The sequence below is a fragment of the Apodemus sylvaticus genome, chromosome 6 (assembly GCF_947179515.1).
Source record: "Apodemus sylvaticus chromosome 6, mApoSyl1.1, whole genome shotgun sequence".
Classification (NCBI taxonomy): Eukaryota; Metazoa; Chordata; class Mammalia; order Rodentia; family Muridae; genus Apodemus; species Apodemus sylvaticus.
In genome coordinates, this window is record NC_067477.1 from 82,590,570 (window position 1) to 82,600,541 (window position 9,972).

Sequence of the window (9,972 nt, forward strand, 5' to 3'; positions counted from 1 at the left end):
GTGGAAGAAGACACATTCCTGAAACTTATCCTTTGACCTCTCCGTGTGTGTTACTGCACGAGTGCCCACTTGTGTATACACATGCTAAATAGATGCAATTTGAACTATAGCTTTAAACAAAAAAATGGTTAGGATATGCTAAGTATGTCTAGACTTCAGATCACTGCTGATGATACTCTTTCTCTAGTATGCTCTGTTAGACCTGCGGGTGAGCACTGTGGCAGAGAACGGCAGCAAGTCCCATAAGCCCTCTTCCGTCCCCCTGTTCTTCCATCCACCCCTAAATCAAGTATTTAGTCTGAGGTACATCGGGTGAGGCTCTTTTCAAACCAGTGAAAACCTGTCTCTAGAATGGGAGGGCTAAGGTAGCAAGAAGGCCACACCTACTCCAACAAGGCCACACCTCCTCCAATAAGGCCATACCTCCTCCAACAAGGCCACACCTCCTAATAGTGCTGATGGGAACCAATTACATTCAAACAATCACATAACCTCTATCAGAAACAAAACAAAGGAATTTATCTTATCCTTTCACCCAGCTATTTCCCAAAATTAAGGGCTGTAAGCAGAGTCAATACTGGGAAAGTGATCAGCTATTTGCAACTGCTTTTCACCTCTTCGTTTCTGAACCTTTTTGTGTCTGTAGCCCCATGATCATTTTAAGTTCTTCATGTGTATGCATATGTGAACATGAGGATGCTGAAGAGCTTTAGGTGTCTTCCTTAGCCCCATGATCTTTTGATGTTCTTCATGTGTATACATATGTGAACATGAGGATGCTGAAGAACTTTACGTATCTTCCTTAATGACTCTTCATCTTTTTAAAAAATAATTTATTCATCAATTAGGGTTGGGGCATCATGCACACTTGTTGCAGTGAGCATGTTGAAGTCTTTTAAGAGTCAGTTCTCTCCTTCTATCATGCAGATACCAGGCATTGAATTTCGGTTGGCAGCCTTGCCATAAGCACCTTTCTGGATGTCTGGATGGCATCTCCACTTTATACTTATTATTACTAATATTGTTATTATATTATTATTATTTATTAGGTGAGACAGGGTTTCTCTCTGGCCTCAAACTCACAGATAATCTACCTGCCTCTGTCCAGCTGAGGGCTAGGATTAAAAGTATGCGCCATCATTGCTTGGCTCCACATTACTTGAGCTAGGGTCTCTTGATAAACTTGGCGCTTGCTGATTGGCTAGACTAGTGGGTCAGCAAACCCCAGAAAATCCTTCTGTCTCCACTGGGATCATAGGTGTGTCATGGGGCCCAGTCTTTTATCTTTGTGCTGAGGTTCTAGACTTAGGTGCTTATGCTTGTACAATAAACACTTTATGAATCAAACTGTCTCCACAGCCTTTAAATTTTACTTTTAGATTTATTTTATGCATGAGTGTTTTGTCCATGTATATGTGGGTGCACCACATACTTGCCTACCTGGTGCCCATGGAGGTCAATATACCATATTGCATCCCCTGGAACTGGACAGATTGTTTTCAAATCAACCAGGGGTCCTCTGCAAGAGCAACAGGTGCCCTTAAATACTGAGCCATCTCTCCAGCTCCATTAAAATGTGTAGCTCAAGCTGGGGAAAGGAGGTCCAGTGACAGGCCCAAACTGGGATCCAGCTCAAGGGGAGCCTCCAAGACCTGACACTATTACAGATGCTATGGTGCTTATAGACAGGAGCCTAGCATGGCTGCCCTCTGAGAGGCCCAACAAGTAGGTAAAAGAGTCAGATGCAGACATACTCAACCAGTGGACAGAAGCTGGGGACCCCTGTGGTCGAATTAGGGGAAAGCTGCAAAAAGCCAAGGAGGAGGGCAACCACCTAGGGAGACCAGCAGTCTCAACTATCCTGGACCCCTGAGATCTCTCAGACACTGAGTTACCAACCAATCAGCATATACCAGCTGATATAAGACGCAGACACATATACAGCAGAGGACTGCTGGCTCTGGTCTCAGAGAAGATGAGAATCTTCTCTAACCCTGAAATGGCTTGAGGCCCCAGGGAGTAGGGAGGTCTGGTAGGATGGGGGTAGGGAGTGGGGAGGGAGATGGCGGAGGAGGTATGGGGTGAGGATCAGTCAGAGGACAGACTGGGAGGGGATAATGACTGGACTGTGAAAAAAAGATTAAATAATAATAAAAAGTAAAAAAAATGTGTAGCTCAGGCTGGCCTCCAACGACCAACTTTTTCGTCTTTGCTTCTTCAGCACATCACACTGTTCGGCAAAAGTACAACCAGCTCTTTTTATGTTCTTAAGGAGCCTGTGGTCTCATTCTTAGCAGCTAAGCTGCCTTAAAAAAAAAAAAAAAAAAAAAAAAAAAAAAAAAAAAAAGCCTTTTCACCTGTAGTGCTTGTCTCATGGGTAGAGAGTCTTGATTGGCTGAGATTGGATCACAGGTCCATGCCATTGGTAGGGATGCAATACGGTATATTGACCTCCTTGGAGGACTGGAGCAGCAAGTGGACTTGGCAAAGGCCCTTAATGTTTTCAAACAAATACTTAATTCAAAGCATTTTTAGAGGGCTAAGTATAGTGGTTCATGGAGCACACAGCTCAAAGACATGGCATTAATGTTAGCTGAAGTTTTGTCTCCTTTCTAAATCCCAGAAGTTTTGTTTGTTTGTTTTATGTGAACTGAGAAGTATATCTTTACTCCTTTGTTATGGTAAAAGATATTTTAAAGAACTCTGAAGACCTTGAAAAAATATAAACTGTAGCTATAGTTGAGTGAGCCAGCGGCCGCAGGCACCTGCTGCTAGAGTCCCTTGGGACACCTGGCTTCCATAACAATTGCTTTGTTCTTCTCTATTTACCTGCCTTACCTTTGTAGGTTAGTCTAGTTTCTGGGAGTCTTAGTGAGGGTTTCTATTGCTGTAAGAAAGCACCAAGACCAAAAGCAAGTTGGGGAGGAAAGAGTTTATTTGGCTTATACTTCTACATCACTGTTCATCACTGAAAAAGTCAGGACAAGAACTTAGAGCAGAGACCTAGAACCAGGAGAAGATGCAGAGGTCACGAAGGGACGCTGCCTACTGGCTTGCTCAGCCTACTGTCTTATAGAACCCAGGAACACTAGCCCAGTGATGGCACCACCCACAAGGGCGGAACCCTCCCACATCAATCACTAATTCAAATGGCTTTCAGGCTAGCCTAAAACCTTATCTTATGAAGGCATTTACTCAGCTGAGGTTTCCATTTCTCAACTGACTAGCCAGGACACTGGGTAATATAGACATGCAGCCTGCCTTGGTCACTAACCGAGCCTTTAATACGACGAAATCACTTATTTAAAAAAAAAATTGGCTTGTTGCCTTTTTGTAAAGAGTAAAAATCAATGGACACAACGAAAATTCAGCTGTGTCTTAAGAATGGCCAAATCCACGTAGGCTGTCCTTCCAGACTCTCATTCACATCAGCCACCGGCTGACAAGCCATCGATTGCATCTGTGCAATTGTTTTGCTTTTTCAGCTGTTGTAATGACAAGATTGGCCAACAGTGTACTTATAAGTCACATCTTATTTACTTTTTATTCTATAGATAAACAGTGATGACCTAGAAAATGTTAATTCAGCTGAGTTAGACACAGTCCTTGCTCAGCTCCTTAGGAGGTATAGCTCTGCTTACACAAAGCAGATTAACTCATAATTAAAAATGGAAGCCCATGTGTTCGCTGGTAGGCCTTCAACCTATTGGAAATACTGAAGCAAAAAAAAAAGGCAGGCAGGTGGCCCACATCTTAAATCCCATCCCTTGAAAGGCACAGACAGGCTTTCTCTCTGAGTTCAAGGCCACTGTGGTCTACACAGTGAGTTCCAGGCCAGCCATAGTTGTTATAAGGTCAATTTCTCTCTCTCTCTCTCTCTCTCTCTCTCTCTCTCTCTCTCTATATATATATATATATATATATATATATATATATATATATATATATATATATTTAATTTATATATATATAAATTAAAACTTGAATAAAGTATAGATTACAGACATATTTGCATGGCACAGGAGATTTTTGTAACTCTTTGCTCTTACGTATGATTTTTAATGTGATAAAATAAGTGACATTTTCCTGGGTAGTTTAAGCATATACTATTATATATGCAGTAATTGTATCAGTATATTCTATATTCGTGTTAACCAAGTTAAGTGGCACATTCACATTGCTATGCAGCCAGCACTCCTGTCTGTCTCCAGTGCTTTATCATCTCCAGGGCTTTATCATTTCAAATGCTGTTCTCCAACTATGAGCACACATTTACAACTGTTTTTGTATCACGATTGTTTGAAATGAGGTATATTCCTTAGGAGCTTCCCTGATAATTTCTACTACTACTTTCCGTGCCATGAAGAGAAAAGGGGGTGGGGTGGAGACACTTTCAGAATGGCAGTATCTCCAAGAATATCACACAAAACTCAGGCAGTAAAACTTTTAAAGCTCAACTAAACCAAACACAGTACCCCCTCAGCATTTGTAAAGACTCTTCCTGAGGGCTCTGCTCACAAAATCGAAGCCATGGGAACGTCTGCACAGATGCTTGCCTTCCTCAGGGGTCACATTTCCTGTGCAGTTTAACTGTCATTAAAGTTTTGCTTTTACTGTTGTGGTTAATGCAGAGACGTGCTTGTAGCGCTGGGAGTTTTGAGTGTGTTGTGAGCTCTGGGTTGCAGGGAGGAGGCCCTTGGAGCTGGGCTTCCAAAACCAAATCCTGAGGGATGACTGAGGTACTCGACTTGTTCACACCCTACTTCCTTTGTAAAAACAGGACAGATGGATATGGCTTGAATATAAGCTCCCTCAAAAGTCTATGCACTATAGCCTTGCTGCTAGTGGGTAGAGACTGGAGAAAAATATGGGTGAAGACTGTAGCAAATGTAGCAAAAATCCCCTATGGTCACTGGGGATGATGCACCATTAAGGGGACTCTGGTCCCATACTTAACTCCCTGAGTCGATCTCTCTTTGCTTCTTGGATAGTGATCAAAGTGCTTCCTGTTGTCTGAGTTGATGCTGTGATAGAGAACTGAAGCCATGAGGTGACCTGATATCAGCCCGAAAGCTCTATCACTGTGTGCCAAAATAACCCTTTTTTGCTGGTAAGTTAATTGCCTTGGTGTTTTGTGATAAAAAGCTAAATCAGAGATCATAGCAAATCTTACCTGAAGACCACACTGGGAAGGCTGAGAAGTCTAGGCAGCCAAAAGTTTTATCCTGGTACTTGTCACAGAGTAACTGTCAACCAGGGGTTAGATTTAAATCAATTACAATGATAAAGAACAAAGAGATCGAACTGCTCGATGCATTTCTCATTGTAGGCTCTTAGTGAGGCAACCTGAAGTTTGTGTAATTTAAGTTTGCAGCTTGATGATGATCTAGTTTATATCTCAGATTTCTAAGGTCACTGTTAGTAAGTTGACATTATGAATTTTAAAACTGAGTAATATTAGATCCTTGAGAATCACACTTTTTTCCTAATCATTCTCATTGAAGAAATAAAGAAGAAAGGAAGAGAAATGAAAAGAGCCTAAAGATTCAATATTTAGTTCTTGGGTTATAATATTAATGTGTGATTACTTAGCCAAGAACTTACTGAAACATTTCAAATTTGCTCCTACATAAGAAAGTTTTAAACCAACAAGAATGGTTTAGCATGTTACATCTTTGAAGTCCTTTCTTAGGTAAACTTTGATGTTTTACTTAAACAGCTGCCTCTTCACAGGCAAGCCTTCACTGGGAATATCTAGACTATCCCAATTGGTTCAAAGTGGTCCTGCGGCTGAAAAATTGGCTTCATGAGAAAATATAATCTTAAGAGCTCCAAGGTCTAAGTTGATTTTATATGACAAAGCCAATTACAGGCCTAGCTGCTCTCTGCTTCTGAGAGCTGGTTTAAACTAACATAATTTCATATCATCTTTCTTGGGAACTAAACCCTTTACTTCTTACGTAAGTAAAAGACTTTCTTGACTTCAAAGGGAATTCTGACTACCTTAGAAACGGGTGCAGGTTTCTAACCGTTTCCCCCTTGCAACATCTCCCTTTCTATATTCTTCTTAATTCCTTCATATCTAAAAAGTCTGGATAGGTGTAAAAAATTAATGCAGAAGTATAACTTCAGTGCTAGAATGTGTTAGAACAAAACAGCAACAATTAAAAAACCCAGAAACCAACCAACCAACCAAATAAACAAACAAAAGCCCCATATACCCATTTTATAGAGTCTGGAAGGCAGGACAGGAACTGTCTGAGGACTCTAGTTGGTGTCAAGTTGACATAAACCAGGCAGTACAATTGACCCCTTGTCAGCTTGAACACAAACACATCACTGTTAAGCGACAACCCTTCCTTTCTTATTCCTATCCAAGATCTCACATTTGGTATATTTACACAATGGAATACTTCTCAGCAATTAGAAACAATGAATTCACAAAATTTTTAGGCAAATGGTTTGATCTGGAAAATATCATCCTAAGTGAGGTAACCAAATCACAAAAGAATACACATGGAATGCAATCTCTGATAAGTGGATATTAATTATCCCAGAAGCCCTGAATACCCAAGGCACAAATCGCATAACAAATGACTCCCATGAAGAAGTATGGAGAGGGTCCTGATCCTGGAAAGGATTGATCTAGCATTGGAGGGGAATATAAGGACAGAGAAAAAGGAGGGAGGTGATTGGAGAATGGATGGAGAGAAGAAGATTTATGGGACATATGGGGAGGGGGGATCCGGGAAAGGGCAAATCATTTGGAATGTAAACAAAGAATATAGAAAATAAAAATATAAAAAAAACATGAATAAAATTAAAAGTCCCATGGTCTTTACAAATTCAAACACATTCAAATTTAAGTACCTTGAAAGTATCAAATTACTTTTAAAATCCAAAGATTTTTTTTGAAATCAAAGTGTCTCTCTCAGTTGTGAGCTTCAGTAAAATACTTTCATACTTCAAGAGGGAAAAACCAGGGCATGGTCACAATCAAATCAGATCAAAACCAAATTCTCACCATTCAGTGTCTGGTTCAACTACTTATGATCTTCCAGACTCTTCCAAAGGGCTTGGGTCACTTTTCCAGGCCTGCCCTCTGTAGCACACAGCTTGTCTTCTAGGCTCTGACTGACTGGCTCCACTCCATTGCTACTGCTGTTCTTGGCACTCATCCCATGGTACTGGCATCTCCAAAAACCACTGGACTCTTCTCCTATAACTGGAATGTATTTTTACCAATAGCCTCTCATAGTCTCTCTTGGTACTCTTCATGGTACCAAGCCTCAACATTCCTCTGCATGATCCCTTCAATCCTGGGCCTTCACCTGCCACTGAGGCTGTACCTTCACCGATGGCCTCTTAAAGTTCCAGCCCTCAGATTCTCTTCATGACTCCTTCATGCCTTCAAAACCAGTACCACCTGGGTGACCCTTATACATTACCAAGTCTAGAAGTCAGCACAAGATACAACCATGGCTGCCTCTCTCAGGAAACACTTTACAGATTTCTGAGGAACCGACAGACTGATTTCCAAAGTGGTTGTACCATCTTGCAATCCCACCAGCAGTGGAGGAGTGTTCCTCTTTCTCCACATCCCCGCCAACACCTGCTGTCTCCTGAGTTTTTGACCTTAGCCATTTTGACTGGTGTGAGGTGAAATCTCAGGGATGTTTTGATTTGCATTTCCCTAATGATTAATGATGTTGAACATTTCTTAAGGTGCTTCTCAGCCCTCCAAAGTTCTTCATGTGAAAATTCTTAGTTTAGCTCTGTACCCCACTTTTTAACGGGGTTATTTGGTTCTCTTGGTTCTACCTTTTTGAGTTCTTTGTATATATTAGATATTAGCCCTCTGTCGGATTTAGGGTTGGTGAAGATCCTTTCCCAATCTGTTGGTTGACGTTTTGTCCTTTCCAAGACTTTTAGCATGAAGATTTCACCTCAGTGAAGCTAGTCTCTTAATCACTCATACTTTCTTAGCTCTAGCTAACCCACATCAGTTAGTTCTTTCAGTGATGCAAAAATTTCACTTCAGTGGTGCTAGATGGTCTCTTGTTATTCGCAGTTGACTCTTTCAGACCCAGCTGACCAGAATCAGAGACTTTTAATTGAAAACATCAAATTGCCCGAGTCTTTAAATTTCCCGCTGAAATTTCACAGGTCAGGCCTCCATCTTCTGCACATTTCTCAACACTCTTATTTTCCAACCTCCTAAAGAATATCCCACTGAGGTCTCAACGTGCAATGACTTTTCTAGCCCAAAGTTCTTTGACAATTCTTGGTCAGATCTGTCACATAAATACTGTACTCCTTATATCAACTTGCCTTAGTTATGGTTTCTATTGCTGCAACAAAACTTTATGACCAAAACGCAAGTTGGGGAGGAAAAGGTTTATTCAGCTTATATTTCCACATTGCTGTGCATAACCAAAGGAAGTCAGGACAGGAACTCAAGCAGGCCAGGAACCTGGAGGCAGGAGCTGATGCAGAGTTTATGGAGGAGTGCTGCTTAGCTTACTGTCTTGTTCCCCAATGGCTTGTTCACCCTGCTTTCATAAGGTAATCAGGGATGGCACCATCCATAATGGACTTGACCCTCCTTTATGGATCACTCATTAAAAGAATGTCTTGCAGCTGGATCTTATGGAGGAATTATCTCAATTGAGGCTCCTTCCTGTCTGATGTATGAAATTAACATAGGGACTGGCGCTATAGGGAGGTGTGTACTTGTTGGAGGATGTGTGTCACTGGGGTGGACTTGGAGGACTCAGAAGCTGAAGTCTTGCCTAGCATGTTGAATTTTGTTCCTGCCTGTGGATCCAGATGTAGAACTCTCAGCATCCTCTCTAACACTGTATCTGCCTGTCTGCCATCATGCTTCTCATTGTGATGATTATGTACAAAACCTCTGTACTGTAAGTCAGCCTCAAAGTTTTTAAGAGTTGCCATGCTCATGTTGTCTTTTCAGAGAGAGAGAGAGAGAGAGAGAGAGAGAGAGAGAGAGAGAGAGAAATCCTAAGACACCAAACACCAAACACCCAAAAAACAAAATGGGGAACTGTGCCCCATTAGAGGTCATGTCTGCCTCTACAGTTATATATCCCATACAGATATATTCCATGATTTTCTTAGCTCTCAGTCACCAGTTCATTCTAGGAAAAGTAATGCTAGGTTCAGTTATTTGAGTTGTAGTTTCAAAATTCATTGAGATTAGGGGATCAGAACCAGGATTTTGGAAGCAGTAACTGAAATAAACTTATTAATGATGATCAATTAGGACCAGGTGGACTTCCTGACAGCTGATCTTTACTGGACAATATATGTAAAGGTTTTGTTTAGAAAAATAGAGCCAACAGGTTGAGCTCACATCTGTTGTCATTTTTCTTTCTGGGGTGAACAATTCTTACACTGCATATGAGATTCCAGCCCTTGACAAGTCAGGTCTCCCGCAGTTGGTCCTGCAGAGAATATCTATCAACTGTCAGGACAGCCAATGATGGGGGCTCATTGATAGCTTGCTATAGCTCCATGACCCCAAAACATTTTTCAAAACCAATTTATAAGGACCTAACGATTCTGTTTTTCCTTGAAAGGGAGTAAAGGAAGCTTTTTATCTTTCTTGATCAGTAAATTTGCCCTACCAAGGAATTCTGAGGTCAGAAATGCTTAGCTGTGATGGTTGGTGACAGCTATAGTCCCATGGCTTCAAAATGGCAGTGATACAAGTGATAAAGACAGAGTAGCAGAGCTGCTGCTCCTGACGCAGGCCTCCTCCAGGATTATGGAATAAGCTGTAAGGAGTGTAGGCATTTCAGATTCTCAGGAATTGTGTCTAACAAATGAAGCCACCACAGTGTGGGTTCCAGGATCCCTGCCTCTTTTTCTACCAGCAGCTGCCAACCACCACTGTTCTTTATAGGGTAAAAAGACCTACCCCCTCATCCAGAGTAAAACCATGGGGAGGAA